The 18,455-nt window shown below is 46.5% G+C and overlaps 1 protein-coding gene across 1 annotated transcript in view; it reads left to right on the forward strand.

The window, feature by feature from the left end:
- LOC309347902 (START domain-containing protein 10-like) overlaps positions 1–18,455 on the forward strand; it is a 249,966-nt gene that overhangs the window by 151,105 nt on the left and 80,406 nt on the right. The window lies entirely within an intron of this gene.

Here is an 18,455-nt window from a genome sequence, read left to right on the forward strand (position 1 = left end):
CATTCTTTCAATTTTTAATACAGAGGCCTTGCATAAAACTGATATTTACCTATACCAAATTCCAGTGAAGAGATCTAGAGCCAGATCTCTGCATTAAAATAATGGTTTTCTAAAGTCTATCCAAATCAACACAGTCTCCAGTGTAATCTCCCACATCAGCTGAGATCTTGGAGACAATACTTCCTCTGAACTCGGCTGTTGAAATGCCAGTGTGGTTTAAGCAGACAGCAATGGGTGGAAATAGGTAGGCTTGCATTGTTTGAGCTGGGCTGGGCTCAAGGGAGGAGCCAATGGAGCAAGGGACCGCTGCAATGGTAAGCCCCAGTCTGGTGTGTGCCAATCTTGTATCACCAGCAAAGTTTGATTATCATTGAGAGCAGCCACCAAGAAGGCCCTGTCCCACATCCCCACCCAGCCTGCTGGTGAGGGTGGAGGGAGTGCGAGAAGGGCCTCCCCAAAGACCTCCCAACCCAATCTGGTTTGTATGAGGGAATACAGTCTAAACCAGGGGTCGGCAAAATTTTTGTGGCTTGGGCCGGTTCACGGTCCCGCAGGCGCCGCGGTGGGCCGGAGTGTGTGCATGCATATTGCACGCATGCATGCGCAAACACTATTTCCGGTGCTCCTTCTGGTGCGGAGGAGGCATGCTCAGCTTCCCATTGGCTGCAGGAGCTTCCTGCAGCCAATGGGAAGCCGGCCAGCATTGCAGAAGGCGGTCCCCACTCTGCCCAGGTTTAGTGCAGTGCACAGGAGCCAACCGAGCAGGTGGGGGGGTGTCCATGGGCTGGTTAAATGACCCCCATGGGCTGCTTGTGGCCCGTGGGTCTTAGGTTTCCGACCCCTGGTCTAAACCATATGTAGATAAGCAAGCAGTCCTTTCTCGTTAAGGTCATGTCCCCTTTATTACAAAGAGGTCAAGCAAAGCAGAATAGCAAACAGAAATGAATTTGTAGGAAATAAACAAAGAAATAAAGAAATAAAGTTGTCATGGCATTGCTAGTATTGAAAAATGCCCTGTGATCCTCAGATGAAGGACAGTATAGAAATATATTAAATAAATAAAATAATCCAAAAGACCCCTTTCCCTGTTCCATTAGAACACACTGGCTCAAAGTAGTTTAAAAACCCCAGGTATTCAATGGTTGGGTAGTTCTCAGAGCTCCAGCGGGACCCCCTCTTTGCTCCTTAATGATCTCCAGGACCAACTCTATGCTTCACAGGATCAGAGACCAAGGGATGGTTGAGTGTCTCTGGTGCAGGTTATTGGTGGGGGAAACCTAATCCTTCAACAAAAGGCACAGCCCTCTTGAGATCCAGTTTATAGTCTGCCTGTTGCAGGACAAATATGCTCTTCTCCTCCCTTTCACACTTTACCTGTTAGCATGGGTCTGTGGCAAATGTCACGCTCCGTCTGTATAGGCTTTTGGGGCTAGAAAGGGGTCCTTTTGACTCTCTTAGATCAAGGTGTGCATGCCAAAGGATTTGCTGCCCATTAATATTGTAACTTTGCTGTGTGAAGGCAGCACCCTCACATAATCTGTCCCTTCCGTTTCTTGTAATAAGCCAATCTTTATTTATTCCTCTGGTGTGGAACTTCTTGTGAGAATTAGGTTAAGGGTAAACATGGGGCGTGGGTGGTGCTGTGGGTTAAACCACAGAGCCCAGGGCTTGCCGATCGGAAGGTCGGCGGTTTGAATCCCCGCGACGGGGTGAGCTCCCATTGCTTGGTCCCTGCTCCTGCCAACCTAGCAGTTCGAAGCACGTCCAAGTGCAAGTAGATAAATAGGTACTGCTCTGGTGCAAGTAGATAAATAGGTAAACGACATTTCCATGCGCTGCTCTGGTTCGCCAGAAGTGGCTTAGTCATGCTGGCCACATGACCCAGAAGCTGTACACCGGCTCCCTCAGCCTATAGAGTGAGATGAGCACCGCAACCCCAGAGTTGTCTGTGACTGGACCTAACGGTCAGGGGTCCCTTTACCTTTACCGAAACATGTATTAAAAACTCCAGCAAAACGAGCCTAAGCGTATTGGGAGTTGTACATGGGAATGCTGAGCCACATGTGGGCTCAGACACCTTGTAGCACCACCTCCTGAGTGGTGATAGAGACCACCCACCAAAACATCTCCCGACACATAACAAAGCATCCACCAAGAAGAAGAAGAAGTGTTAATGAGCTCCACACCAGCAGTCACTGGGGATGCATAATTGGCTATTTTTTTACTTAAACAGATTTCTCCACAGTAAGAGGACATCTGGGTTGGTGACAATGTGATGTGGATGGTGCAAAATGTGCACGAGAAGCACCAGTTCCACAAAAATCATCTTTTTTGGAAGCACCCCAAGTCACCAGCCTGAACTTTGACAACGTTGTAAAGGATGAGCCAATTTTTATCTGTCCATCATGCAGGTCTAGAATGTCATGCTCCAAATACTCCTAGGCAAATGTATGGATCTTTCTATAGCTTTCTTCTTCCTCTTATATATTCATTTTTCTGCACACCTATACCCAAAGGATACTCATGACATTGGGGGGGGCAGATAAGTGGCCCTGAGTTTTTCTGGCACCTCATCATTTATTTTTATTTATTGCATTTATATATCACCTTTCAGTCCAAGGAGCTTAAGGTGGAGTACATGGTTCTCCCCCTCCCCATTTAATCCCCACAACAACCCTGTGAGGCCCAAGGTCAGTGAGCTCCATGGCCAAGTGGGGATTTGAACCCTGGTCTAACTGGACACTCTAGAATCTAGGCGACCACAGTAAACCGCCCTGGTTCTCCTTGTGTCCTGTCTACCCGGCAGCGTCAGCTCTCCTCCCAGGTTCTCAGGAGGGTGAGGACCAGGCTAGCAGCTTCCTCCTCATGCCTTTTAATAAAACATGAATTAGGTGCCAGCATACATTAGATTAACTTCTCCTGTGACAGAAAATCAAAGCCTTCTCCCATCCTTTTGCAGGCTTGCTGCTGATGGATGTGTAGGGAGCTGCGCTGGCCAGTGCAAGAGAAGGAGTCTATATACACTGAAACAGCTCTTTAATTTCTTAATTTAATATCTGACACGTAAAGATTCTCATTAAGCCAGTCAATGAAGCCTGGAAATACAATTTTCGTGCAAACTGTCGCTATCATAACTTACACGAAACTTCAGATGGTGCCCTGTAAGCAGTGTGATTAAATCCATTCATCTTTGCTGTCAGCCACCCACTCTGGGTATTTCACAGAGGGGCTTTCTCACCGGGACTGGGCTGCTCAGGCTCCATTCAGGCCGGAGGGAGCCTGAAATCACCTCTTAACCGCCTCCGCCTATGGAAGCAAGGAAGTCTATGCCAGGGGAGAGGAGGGGACCGGGGTGGGGGTGGGGTGTATATATAAGAGAGGGAGGGAGGGTTATAGCAAGCAGATACTCTGTGGAGGCAGGAATATAGCTTGCTAAATTGGATGCTATCAGGAAAGCATGGATTAAGCTATTGCAGCCTGCTGCTAGATCAACCCTTACTGATCCTGACATGCCTGGCCCGGGGCAATTCCTCTGCTACCTGCACTACATAGTTGGTTATCCAGAACAGCGTTTCAGCAGGGGCTGAATTAATCACTAGAGCAGCTCCACTTTGCCTATGTTCCAGTTCCTCACACCTGCCTTGGAACGGAGCCCAGCCACTTTAGTGAGAAAGCGCGGAGTCTCATAGAGCATGCATGACCACAGCCAAACTATATGGGGAGGAGCATGCCCTAAAAGAAATGAGGCAGCACTCCACCCACAGCCTGTGATGTTACCCCCATCACTTTGCCAGCCATCCTGGGGACATGGACTGTGTCACCACACCAAGCCAGCAGCACATGGGTGGGACGGCCAGAGTAGGAGAAAAGCTTAAAAGGCAAACAAGCTGAAGGGGAGCACAGACATTGAGCAGGAATCACGGAGACAGACTCCCAGGCCAATTCATATAATGCAAATACATACTACACAACTGTCCCATTTTAAGCGGGATGTCCTGGGCTGACAGAAGCCACACAGTTTCTGATCCCAATTCCGGATGCCCCATTTTGGCTCCCATGCTCTGGCCACACCAGAACATGGGACTAAAAGACGGGCATTTTTCTGTCCTGCCCTGTGGTGTGAGTCAGTGGGCTCACCCCAGAGCATGGGATGAAAAAGCAGAAGGAAAAGTCCCCAAACATAAACCAGAGTTTTTAAATTTTGCAATTGGTGTTTTTGTCTTGATGCTGGTCACTGACCATAATAAAAGGGCTTGTACTTGTCCCTTCCACCTGTGTGTCACCAATCTTCTTCCTCCTTCTGTCACAGCACTTCTGGAAGTATGTCTGCAGTGCCAGCAGAAGAGGAGGAGGACAAAGGTATGAGGGGCAAGGGGGTGGGGGGGCGGTGAGGGAGGGGCAGGTGGGAGAGGGGGTGGCAAATCACAAGTTTTGAATATAAAAGTTACACACACTCAAATTTACTGTAATCCTCCAAAGCGTTCCAGAAGTGTCAGAGCAGTGCAAGACCAAAGGCAAATAAAAGAGTTAGCAAGCAGGCTTGGAGTTCAGCGAAAGAGCCCCTAGCAGAAGTTGTGGACCAGCCTAGCAGTAGTGCCTTCCTGGTTCCTTTCAGTGACTGCAGGCAACTGAAGCCAGAAAAGGAGAGCCGCTCCCGTGGCCTCAGGCAACTTGGTCTTCTGAGGCAGGTGGGGCTGGGCAGGCAGCATCCTGGCTTTGTGAGAAAAGGTCTTCACCCATCCATGGCTGTTCTCATTTCAGCTTGGATTTCACAGCAAAACACCCACTACCCATCAGATTCAATTGGTGTGGAGGTTTTGCTACAGAGCCAGCAGGGTAAGCATGGACCACCTCTAGACACAGAGGCCAAAGCAACCCTGTGAGCAAGTCTTTGCAGAAAATTCTTTTTGCTGGCACCTGGGCCATTTTGCAGTCTTTTCCCAAAGACAGTAATTAGGCAAATTAATTCCTATTGAGCCAAAACTCTTCACTGCCTTAGGGAAAGCTGCTTATTCCAGTGCCGGCAAAATCCCAAATAGCAGGGGAGGATTAAAGTAAAGAAAGTGCTTTTCAAGGGGAGGCCCTGACACTCTGAAATCAGCGCTGCTGCCCTCCGTAGGGAAGCAGCTCAACCCACACAAGCAGAGGCCGCTCCCTGCCTGATATGAGGGTCCTAAATCCTCTATTCTCTCCAGAGACAAGTTTTGTCTCTGGGCTACAGAAACTAGAACGCTCTTCATCATGTCAAAATTCGCGATTAAATTTTCTTGCTCAGCTCGTATTCTTTTCCATAAGGCTCGGCTTGCACAAGTGGATCAGCATGTGGTAAATCGGTGGATTAAACACCAGTGTGAGACATGGGTCACTTATAGGCCACTAGATGCAGGACTGAAGGATATTGCTTCATCTTGTCCACCGCCATGTGTTCTGCCTCTAGGAGCTAGGCTAGTCCATTTCACTCTTGCCAGAAGGAAATCCCAGCTGCAGCCCTGCCACACAACTAGGCTTGAAAGCTGACATTAAGACAAAAGCCCTGTACAGAATTATATAGAATTGTAGCTTTGAAAGGGACCCCAAGGATCATCTAATCCAACCTCCTGAAATACTGGAAACTCAACTAAAGCATCCATGACAGATGGCCATCCAGCCTCTGCTTGAAAACCTCCAAGGAAGGAGAGTCCACCTTCTGAGTCCCGTCTATTCCACAGTCAAACAACTCATACCCTTAGAAAGTTATTCCTGTCATTTAGCCAGAATCTCCTGAAGCCATTGGTTTGGGTCTTCCCCTCCAAAGCAGGAAAAAGAAAACCTGCTCCATCTTCCATGAGACAACTCTTTAGATATTTGAAGATAGCTATCATATCTCCTCTGTGTCCTCTTTTCAAGGCTAAACATACCCAACTTCTTGAACTGTCCCTCATAAGGCTTGGTTTCCATACCCTTGATCATCCAGGTTGCCCTCCTCTGCACACATTCCAGCTTGTCAATATCCTTCTTAAACTGTGGCACCCAGGACTGGACACAGTATTCCAGGTGTGGTCTGACCAAGGCAGATTAGAGCACTACTCTTACTTCCCTTGATGAAGACACTAGATTTTTCTTTGTGCTGCCTAGAATAACACTGACCTTTTCTTCTTCTTTTTTTCTTTGTGCTGTTGCTGCATCATACCATTGCTCAGGTCAAGCTTGTGGTCTACTAAGACCCCATGATCCTTTTCACATGTAATACTGGCAAGCCAGGTGTCCCCCGTCTTATATTTGTGCATCTGATTCTTCCTGCCTAAGTGCAGAATCTTACATTTGTTCCTATTGAATTTCATTATGTTAGTTTGGGCCCAGTTCTCCAATCTATTAAGGTCATTTTGAATTCCGATTCTGTCTTCTGCAGCATTAGCTAACCCACCCACCCCTAGTTTGGTGTCATCTGAAAATTTGATGAACATCTGCTACATTCCTTCTTCCAAGCCATTTATAAAGACGTGAACAACAATGGGCCCGGGACACTTGTTATTATTTTCTAGATTGACAAGGAACCATTAGTGAGCACTCTTTGAGTTTGGTCAAACAGCTACAAATCCAGCTATCAGTTACCTCGTCCAGCCCACATTTTAGCAGCTTCTTCACAAGAATATCATGGGGGACTTTGTCAAAAGCCTTACTGAGATCAAGATACACTACATCCACAGCTTTCCCTTGATCCACCAAGCTTGTAACGCCATCAAAAAAAGAAATGAGATTCATGACTTGCTTTTTCACTGTTCCCATTTGAACCCATTAATTCTTCATTCATGGATTAAATAATCATTCACATCATTCACATCATTCACATCACATCATTGCATCTGCAGAAAACAGTAGCAGGAGACTTTTTCAGGTGGTCCGCAATTTAGCGGAACCACCTGCTACATCGGGGCCCAGTACGGGCCACATGATCTCCTGCAATGATTTTGCAAAGTTTTTTGCAGATAAAGTCGCTCAGATTCGGGAAGAGGTAGATGCCACCGTGGGAGCAGGGCCAGGGCGGGAGAGTGCTAGAGTCCTATCTAGTCAAATTGCATGGGATCAACTCCAATCTGTTACCTCCGAGGATGTGGACAGGCTGCTTGGACGAGTGAAACCAACCACCTGTCTCCTTGATCCTTGCCCATCCTGGCTTATAAAAGCTAGCCGGGAAGGACTGGGCGATGGGCTTCGTGGAGTGGTGAATGCTTCCCTCCGTGAGGGAGCCTTCCCAGACCCGCTGAAAGAGGCGGTTATCAAACCACTTCTTAAAAAAACATCTTTAGATGCGGCCACGATGGCCAACTATCGCCCAGTCTCAAATCTTCCATTCTTGGGCAAGGTGATTGAGCGAGTGGTTGCTGAACAACTCCAGGCACGCCTGGAAGAAGCGGACCATTTGGATCCCTTCCAGTCGGGATTCAGGCCTCATTATGGGACTGAAACTGCCTTGGTCGCACTGGTTGATGATCTCCGGCAGGCTAGGGACAAAGGTGAGAGCTGTTTCCTAGTTCTGCTGGATCTCTCAGCGGCGTTTGATACCATCGACCACAACATCCTTCTGGACCGTCTTGAGGGGCTGGGAGCTGGGGGCACTGTCATACAGTGGTTCCGCTCCTTCCTCCTGGGCCGTGTTCAGAAAGTGGTGGTGGGGGATGAGTGTTCAGACCCCTGGGCTCTCACTTGTGGGGTGCCTCAGGGTTCTGTCCTCTCCCCCATGCTTTTCAACATCTACATGCAGCCGCTGGGAGAGATCATCAGGGGGTTTGGGCTGGGTGTTCATCAGTATGCGGATGATACCCAGCTCTAACTCTCTTTCAAATCAGAACCAGTGAAGGCGGTGACGGTCCTGTGTGAGTGTCTGGAGGCGGTTGGAGGATGGATGGCAGCTAACAGATTGAGATTGAATCCTGACAAGACAGAAGTACTGTTTCTGGGGGACAGGAGGCGGGCAGGTGTGGAGGACTCCCTGGTCCTGAATGGGGTAACTGTGCCCCTGAAGGACCAGGTGCGCAGCCTGGGAGTCATTTTGGACTCACAGCTGTCCATGGAGGCACAGGTTAAATCCGTGTCCAGGGCAGCTGTGTACCAGCTCCATCTGGTACGCAGGCTGAGACCCTATCTGCCTGTGGACTGCCTCGCCAGAGTGGTGCATGCTCTGGTTATCTCCCGCTTGGACTACTGCAATGCACTCTACGTGGGGCTACCTTTGAAGGTGACCCGGAAACTACAACTAATCCAGAACGCAGCAGCCAGACTGGTGACAGGGAGCGCCCGCCGAGACCATATAACACCGGTCTTGAAAGACCTACATTGGCTCCCAGTACGTTTCCGAGCACAATTCAAAGTGTTGGTGCTGACCTTTAAAGCCCTAAACAGCCTCGGTCCAGTATACCTGAAGGAGCGTCTCCACCCCCATCGTTCTACCCGGACACTGAGGTCCAGCACCGAGGGCCTTCTGGCGGTTCCCTCACTGCGAGAAGCCAAGTTACATGGAACCAGGCAGAGGGCCTTCTCGGTAGTGGCACCCGCCCTGTGGAACACCCTCCCACCAGATTTCAAAGAGAACAACAACTACCAGACTTTTAGAAGACATCTGAAGGCAGCCCTGTTTAGGGATGCTTTTAATGTTTGATGTATCATAGTATTTTAATATTCTTTTGGAAGCCGCCCAGAGTGGCTGGGGAGGCCCAGCCAGATGGGCGGGGTATAAATTATTATTATTATTATTATTATTATTATTATTATTATTATTCATATTAGAAAATCTGTAGAAGACAGAGAAATAATATGGTGTACTTTTTCATCTTTATGTTTCTAGGTTTGATGTTATTGTATAAATATGTTATTAGTATATTTCTTTTAGGAGGTAGCAAGGTGGGTGAAAAGGGAAACAAACCAGAAGTGGAAGTTGGGGAAGCCTAGGAGGGGAGGGAGGAAGGAATGCATAGTATATGTTATGGATATAAGATGTATGTAATGAATAAAACAGAAAATTGAATAAAAAATTTAAAAATTAAATAATTCTTCATTAATTGCACTTGGGTTGGGATGCTGGTGGCAGGAGGACTAATTTCAACAGGCCCCACACTTATTTGCCATTTTATTTTTCTATCATGTCACAGGCAGCAGCTTTCCTGCTGATACCATTAGCAAGTGGGGGGGGGGCAGAAAGGAAAAGGAAAGGAAAGGAAAGGAAAAAAGAATGCAACAACTATAGAAATTAATATAAGAATGGAATGTAGCTTATACTGTAACAACAAAAGCTAATATAGGAACAGAAGCAAATGTGAGTTTAATGAACAAGCAACAAAGCAAATGTGACTTTAACAAATAAATAACAAAATGAAGTGTATTGAATACAAAAGCAAGTATACTAATGGTTTTTAAAAATATAAATGAATATTGCAAGCCCTTCAAGAGACTGCAGGAGAGTTCAGAAAAACAGTCTGCTCTGAAAGGACACAGTTGTAGGGTCTTGAAGGTCAGCCCCAGCCCCTGCTGCCAGAATACACATCGTTACATGAATTCTTCCCCTTCCTGCTCTGGCCAAAGGTGCGGATAATCTGGAGCAGCTCCTCTGCACATTTTTGTTTTTTGTTTTATTCTTATTAAATTGCAAACACATACATACATCAAATATACATAAATAAAACCAAAAAGAAAAGTAAAGAATATAAAAAGATATAAGAAACAAAACAAAGAATAAAAATAGAAAAATAGATAACAAACTTCAAAAAAAAAAAAAAAAACACAACCAATTTTGGTAGACAGTCCCCACAACCCCGGTCACCCATTCTTTTCGTGAGTGGGAGAGGTCACTGCTTTGAGCATTTAAACATGTTCTATAAATGCCAAGTATTGTTTCCAATACGAAACCAGTGTAGAGCCCCAATCTGGATCAGGACCACAATCTGTATCAAGGGGCCAAGCAGCTGCTTTCACCTCCCCAGAACTTGACCTGGGACAGAAGAAATCCTACACACATCTCCCACTTTCCTGTGAGCAAATTCCCTTGCACTTCACAGGGTTTACTTCTGAGGAGACAAGCATTCAGGCCACGAAAGCAAAAAAGAAAAAAGGGGAGACATAGGTTGAGAACGATATAATCCAGCCGATACACATCTAATGCACAAGTCCTGGGTTTCAAGAATAGAAACAGATTTATTGCAACAAAATGAAACGTGCGGAATATTTTGATGCTCTGGGATGAGCTGCACAGTTGACAAGGAGGGATGCTTCATTCCACAGCCTCACTTGAGGGCTCCAACTCCCTTTTGTCACCAATGTTCAATCTGCACCTTTGTGGTTTACTCAGAGTGTAGCAGCAACCCTCTCTCCCTCTCCCTCTCCCTGAGTCTCTCCCAGACCTCAGAAGAGTGTGCTGGTCACTTACAACTCTAATCCCAAACTCCCAGGAGCCCAAATGCCAAGTGTCTGGGCACATGGGGATTCTGAAACTCTGAGGCTGGCAAACATACACACTTCAACAGTCAAATTAAGAAACTTTATTAGGAATAAAGGTAGGGGGAAGGAGGCAGAAGGTGAAACAGAATACAAAATATTCTAAAACTGAATTATTTGTAGCCTAAGTACAACACTCATTCAAGAATCAGCAAGACTGGGCAGCTTCACAGAAGATCCGGTCTTGACATTTGTTGTTCAAATTTACTCACAAGGTTTGGCAGCTTCATAGAAGATCCTGTCTTGGATCCCTGGAGCTGCAAAGGGAACTGGATCCTCTGATCTTGGGAGGGGAACAAATTGCAAGCAGCAACTCAAGGTTTTCAAAGGCTCATGGGAGGGGGAAAGCCTTGGCTATTTCTTCCTCACGTACCTTCCTCAGGTAAGCCCAGTGCAGGATTTATGTATAAGCTAAACAAGCTATGGCTTAGGGCCCCACTCTCTTGGGGGCCCCAAAAATATACTACTTCTTAATTGTATTTCACTATTAATATACTTTTTCTTAATTGTATTTCAGTTCAACAATTACTTTGATAAAATACACATTTTGTATTTGCAAATGGCTTTAAATACCTATTAGGTTCATAAATCACCATATAGCATATATTCAACACAAAAAACAGTGGCAATTTGTTGTTGACAAAGTTGGACATATAAAGGGCCCCATTACCTTCAGTAGCTTAGGGCCTCGTCACACCTAAATCTGGCCCTGGGCAGGCCCCTTTAAAGACCCTCTTTGCAAAAGAAGAAGACTGGCGGGAGTACGTGACAAGTTGAGAGAAATGGTGTGTGGCTCAAGAAAGTTCCTCATATAGCTAGCACCAAATAAGGAAAGCTAACTGTTTTGTCTTATATCTGCCTGCACATGATTCATTTGTTTGTCACAGGTGAGTTTATTTAGTCAATGCAGGATATTTATAATTTGCATTGATTTCCATTGTTTAGTAAATACAGGCCTGCTTTAAAACACCCCTCTATGTTCTACTCCCAAGCATTAGCCCTGGGGTTAGTATTCCTTTCTATGCCACCTTTCAGCCAAAAAGGCCTCCCAAGGCAGCTAAGGATTCTACTATATTGCTCTTCAGACCCCTCCTGACTCTGCATATATGTGATTTTATTCTTATTATGCCTGGTCCCTTTTTCCCATTGCAGCAGGAATTTATTCCCTTTGGCTGAATTTCTGCAGAATACTGCTATTAGACAAATGCTTCCAACCCCACAATTTAGCCTCCTTTGGTTTGTGTTTTAGTAAGAGGGTCCCCCGCCTCCCGCTCCTGCTAATAGCTTTGTGCTGCCATTGTTTAATATAATCTTGCACAGGTATTTGTTGATATTTCATCCAGGCTGCTTGCACAGTCCCCGCTGCCTGAGGCCAGCGTATGGGAACCTGGATGTGAAATCAGCCAGCAAACACTCCTCCACCAGGAGGGAGGAGGCGAGCGGACAAAAAACAGCAAAAACGGCTTGTAGTCACACCATGAAATGGGGGTTAGACAAATTCACAGAAGATTGGGCCTATGATCAGCTACCAACTATGGCACTAAGTGGAACCTCCATTTTCAGAGGCAGTTTATCTCTGAAGGCCAGATTCTAGGGAGAAACCACAAGGGAGGACTGGCTTTCCTTGTGGCATCTGGTTGGCTACTATTAGAAACAGAACACAAAGTGACATGGACCTCTGCTCTTAATCCAGCAGGGCTGCTCTCATGACAGAGAACGCTATCAAAGAAATCCAGAAGCAGCTTATGATCCAGGAGATGAGCAGCATCTGCCTCAGGAAGCAGATTTTGGGCAGTAACAGACAGGTCCGATCCATGACACCAGGCAGTTTCCTCACGCTGATCTTGAAAGCTGGATTTTCAGCTGGGTTCACACTGGAGACACACTGGTGGCTTGTGCCATGAATGGATTAAGGGAACGGGGGACCATTTAGATTTAGCGGTCACAAAAATGCCATGACCTTAGTTCAGCAAGGCCCTGTTTCATGAAGACATCTGCTACTCTCAGAAGCATAAGTAGAAAAAAAGTCCACCTCTCCTCCTCAAACCCTGCCAGTCTAGCAGCACCCCTCCCACCTGTAGGTGTGACCCATCTCTACAGACATAAACCCATAATTGGGATATATTATAGAATAAATTAAAGAACTGTTTCTCCTCACCATTAAAGATCTGCTCCGGTGTTCACACCCTGTCATGAATTTGGGGTCTGACTCCCCTTTGTAAGGGGACAAAGACCTGAATTTTGAGCAAAAAGTCAAAAGTGAGATGCAGGAGATTCCCCTCAGACCTAGAACTCTGGAAAGCATTGCAGAACATAGAGCACAGCAGCAAGAAGGAACACGGAGGAATCCCAAGGAGGAATCTCCAGCTTCTAGGGACCTGGAAGCTGAACTGTGCAGAATGCAGCAACTAGGCTGGCAGCATGTCTGCACTGACTTGCTAGTGTTACTCTTGTGTTGGTATACAAAGCCCTGAGCAACTGAGACCCAGGATACCTTAAAGACTCTCTGAGTCCTTAGATGCCAGGTCAGTCACTGAGGTCATCCAAAGGAGCTCTCTTAGCTGTCTCCTTCATTACAGAGGCCTGTCTGGCCTCAACTAAATGTTGGGCATTTAACATTGCTGGTCCCACACTGAGATACCTGCCAGAGATTTGGCAGGTATCCTCATGGCTTTTAACAGGGGTTTATGTTTTATCATTATACACTGTCATAACATGTTATTCAATGGTGGTGTACGGAAAGAGAGGCTTCCCTGTCTGAAGTTTCTTCCAGTTATGCCAAAAAATAAAACAGTAAGAGATGGTTCTTTTCTTATTTTTTAAAAAAATCATATTTACTACCCCTGAACTATTTGTCTGCAATTTAGCAGGCCTTTCCCACTCAGAAATAGCTACTATGCCTGCAAATTGCATCCAATTATTTCAATAACAAGAATGTTACTTGTTGATTTCCCCACAACAGTGAACAAGACGACACAAAGCTTCAGATTTTTGAAGCAGGATTAGGAGTTGCACTTGAACTAAACTGCCTAGCCTCTGAATCTATCCAAACCATAAAACCCAATCTGAGTTTTGGACAAAATCTTGTGGTTGCTGCACATCCCTGTTATTAACCTCCACCCACCCGCCCACCCACCCACTCTTGCAGGGAGACCCTTCTGTATTTGGCCCCTGAGCACAGACAGACCCAAGTGGCTTTTGAAGCCGTGCAGTGGAAACTATCTTGACAAAACGGGATTGTGTCTTCTCAGCTTCATCTTCCCCAAACAAGTGAGTGCTTGGCACATTTGTCGGCCTCACATAACAACAACAAGAAAAACTCAGCAACTTTTTTGATGCTGTAACAGCGATGTTGTGGGGTTCCTTCGCAGAAGGCTGGACTAGATGACTTCTGAGCTCCTTTTCAGCGCCAGGATTCTGAGTCTCGGAATGCAGCTGGATTGTAGCAGCTTTGCCTTCCAGCGGACAATAGAACATCAAGACACAATGGGCCTGTGCGCTGTCAGCTGATTACGAGAGGCGCTCTCTCCCTCTCCCTCCTGTCTTTCTTCCCTGCGTTATCTGGAGACTTTGAGCCGGCAGATCCTGCCTGCACCAGCGCATCCTGATGTCGGGTGCGGCTTGGAAGAGCATGTTGTGTGTTTGATGTCAGGATTACTGGCTGGGTTATTGTAAATGCTAAAATGAAATAAGAAGATTAGGGAAGAAAAGTGCAGCTCGACAGCATATCCCCAGTGATTGCTTTCTGCTCTATCTGCAGCAGAATACCTGCAGCAGGTATTTAGCAAGCTGCAAATCATCATCCTGGCGGCCAGAGAGGAAGGACACAAAACCAGTTAAAAGGGCTGTGCCTCCTACAGAGCTATCCCAGCCCAAGCCATCAAAGTGCAGGAGTCAGGGAATTTAGCTAGCATCTCTCAAAAAAGCTTCTCAGTAGAGCCAAATACATATTCATCTGGCTTAAGAGCAAGGGTGTGTTCGTCTTGCATTAACCTCTTCTGCGAGTTCCCTTGGAGAACCATCCTATCCCAACCCTCTCTTCCCCCCCTCCAAGTGCATGACAGAAGCCAGGATCAATCCACAGAATGTCTCCTGGAGAGCCACGGCCAGTCTGGGTAGAAAAAAATCAGCCAGGCAGGCCATTGGTGTGACTTGGTATAACATAGCTTCTACTGAGCTGCGAAGGGAACCACACCCAATTTTTTTAAAAAATAAATAAATAATATTTATTAAAATTTTAAAGGTTACAGAAAGAAAGAGTAAAAATACCACATTAAACAAAAACAAAACAGCACATCACAATATGAAAAAACAGAGAAATAAAATCCATTAAACAGAAACAAAAACGCAAGGAAAAATACATCAAATCTCCTCATTACTTATCTTTCATTAGCTTATTTCCTTGACCTCCTCACACCTCCCTTTTTTGTATTCTAGGTCAATTATCCATTTCAGCAAATCCTTTCCCTCTTTTAAAATTTTAGTCCTGTAAATTATCTTAATATAATGTAACTTTACTTTTCCTCCTTTCACCAATTAACAGTCAGTTATTCCCAAATCCTTTATATCATTCCTGCTAAAATCATATAATATTATTCCAACATCCTTCTAACAGTTATTAATTTTACAATGTTTCTGTAAATAGTCTTTAAATTTCTTCCATGGGAACCACACCCAAAAAAGGGATGGGGCGTCAATTACAGATCAGGCATGTCTCATCATTTCCCATTCTGCCACTAACAGTCCTCCACCTGCTGCAATGTGCAGATGTGGGGGAGGTGGGTGGGGCAGGGGTCTCTCTCCCCCCAGCCCAAAACAGTTCTACCTGCCTCTGCCTATGGAGTGATGCCAGCGTCACTCTTCTGGCACACAGCAGCGACCCACCAAGCCTGTCAAAAGCACACTCTGGGGAATTCTGGCATACCTTCCAGCATTTCCCCGATGAAAATAGAGACATCCCATTCCATAATGATAATTCTACCATTTATACTCCACACGTCTTACTGGGTTGCCCCAACCACTCTGGACAGCTTCCAACATATATGTTGTTGTTGTTTAGTCGTTTAGTCGTGTCCGCCCCTTCTTGACCCCCTGGACCAGAGCACGCCAGGCACTCCTGTCTTCCACTGCCTCCCGCAGTTTGGTCAGACTCATGTTTGTAGCTTCGAGAACACTGTCCAACCATCCAACATATATAAAAACATAATAAAACATTAAGCATTAAAAAAACTTCCCTATACAGTCATACCTCGGGTTAAATGTGCTTCAGGTTGAGCATTTTCAGGTTATGCTCCACGGTGACCTGGAAGTAACGGAGTGCGTTACTTCTGGGTTTCGCTGCTCACGCATGCGCAGACACTCAAAATGACGTCACGCGCATGTGCAGAAGCAGCGAATCGTGACCCGCAGACACGGGTTGCATTTGCTTCATGATGCGAATGGGGCTCCGTAACGGATCCCATTCACATCCAGAGGTACCACTGTATAGGATTGCCTTCAGACGGCTCGGGGGGCAGATAACTCCATACTCCCCAACATTTCTCCAATGAAAATAGGGACATTCCAAGGAAAAGTGGGACATTCCCAGATCAAATTAGAAACCAGGATGACTTCTATAAATCTGGGATGTCCCTGAAAAACAGGGGCACTTGGAGGTTACAGAGACTGGCTCATCTTGTCCCACAGCCACCAGGCCCAAATACCATGCCAGCTCCAGGCTGGCACAGGGGGTGCCCGCTCCCCACCTGGCAAGAGCAAGAGGGTTGCAGTGGGAACGATGCAATTCTCACACACCCTGCTGCTGCCTGGCCTAAGTTATGACTGCTTTGTTATCCTCTCTGCACCTTCTGGCTGTGGAGGAACTTGAGCGTTCATTGGAAATAGCTCTTGCCTCCTGCACCGGATTCTGGAAGCCGTGAGCAAAAAAGCCAGCCTTGTTGTGGAGAGGAAGCCAGCTTAGCAAGCTGTCCTTTCACTCTTGCTAGGCTCCATTCCATTCTGCACTGAATAAATGAGACATCAGGCTTGCTGGGCCCTGCCTGCATCACCGCCTCCTCACAGGTACCTGTCTCACTACCATTATCTCTTACATCTGTTCCCAATCAAAGTGTAATTTAAATCAATTCAGTGAGGACGTTTTCCTTCTCCTGCTAGCAAATGCCATTGTTCCCCCCCCCCCTCCTTTTTGCAAGGAGCAGCAGCCATCAAGAATGGCTGCTAAGTGACTATGTGCCGGTACCAGCTCCACTTAAACACTTGTGGGCAAACCCACAAGCAAACCCAGCTCATTTCCTTGCTGCAGGAGAATGGAGCTGATTACATTTAAATGACAAAGCATCTGGAGTGTTTGAGGATTTCTAGGAATGGGAATGGAAGCCTCCTGCTGAGCACAGCAAAGAGACAAAGGCAGACACTTAGCAAACACTTTTGCTGCCCTGTAAGGTAGCTCCAAGGACTGATAGCTGAGTGCAGGAAGGAGGCAGAATGTCCACCATGGGCTGCCTGAGGTCAATTTCATCCAGCAGCCCAGGAGCGCACTGCCTTTGTGATCAGGGAAGGCTTGGCACAGTCTAAACAGGCATAAATCATAGGGCAGGAAGAGGAGCCGAGCCAGGCTTTCAAATGGCATATGCATTCTGCTGCTGGAGAGGAGAGTGCATTTTTGCCAAAGCCTGACATATTAGGTCTTGACCACACAACCTTTTTAAAATCACGAAAGCACTTTTCTGGTCTGACAGTTGCACTGGTACAAATACTGACCTAAGCTCTTACTGTTGATGCTACATCCAAGCCCATGCCATTAGTGCTTTCAGTTTTTCAGTCTGCATATACACTCATAGCAATTCCCAGAATGGCTTCCAGGACTTTCCTGGATCTCATAATGCTGGCTGCATATCTAGAGGGGGGGGGGACAGGTGCATCTCCTAGAAATACTGTCAGAAAGTGGAGACCTTCCACCGTGGCACATACGTGTCAACAGAGGGGTGACCTAGGTCAAGCAGCCCACCCACCTTTGCTAGTTGTGCCCTTCAGCTCACAGCTCCAGGCCCCAAAAGGCTGAGGCTACAGGCTCAGGAGCAGCTACAGGGGTTCCTGCCTCCCTGGCCTGCTGCCCTCACCAAGCTTTTCACTCTTGAAAGCACGCATAATTTTTCCATACTGAAAAAATATACTCAATTTAACATAAACAGCTCGGAATACAACATATGATATTTGATGCTCATTGTGTGCCTCTCTCTCAAAGCTGTACCAGGACAAATGCCACTATCGTCTCACAGTTGTTGCTGTTACAAAAGTTGGGTGTCTCCCCCTCTCTCTGCCAAGCGGCAGCAAGAGTCCATGGGGTTCCAGGCACTTATGCAGGGTCCGTACTCCTTTGGAGAACTGAGACATGTTGTAGCTTTAAGAAATGTGATTTATTCACCTGCAGTGGTACCTCGAGTTACATGCACTTCAGGTTACAGACACTTCAGGTTACAGACTCCGCTAATCCAGAAATAGTACCTCAGGTTAAGAACTTTGCTTCAGGATAAGAACAGAAATCGTGCTCCGGCGTCATGACAGCAGGAGGAGGCCCCATTAGCTAAAGTGGTGCTTTAGGTTAAGAACAGTTTCAGGTTAAGAACGGACCTCCAGAACGAGCTAAGTATGTAACCAGAGGTACCCCTGTATTTACACCTTCAGTCTGCATGCAAGGAGCCCAGACCTCACAGCATGGTCATTTCAAGAGGGGCTTTTGCATCCATGAAGTCCAAGGCATCTCTTCCAGCCAGCCTTCCCTAGATGGATCCCAGTCTTCTTCCTTCTTATTCCCAGAACCCCTTGCTCAAAAACTCTCTTTTCCTGTCACCTCAAACACACACCCCATCACCTTGGCAACAGCTGTCTCCCCAGGCCAAATTATTCTTATCCCATGGTCCATCAACCCCTTTTGTCATATTAACAGATTTGCTCTTTGCATAAGCCAGCCCAGGGATTCCTTGTCTGGCACA

The sequence above is a fragment of the Podarcis erhardii genome (genome assembly GCF_964252035.2).
Source record: "Podarcis erhardii genome assembly, chromosome: 8".
NCBI classification, from domain to species: domain Eukaryota; kingdom Metazoa; phylum Chordata; class Lepidosauria; order Squamata; family Lacertidae; genus Podarcis; species Podarcis erhardii.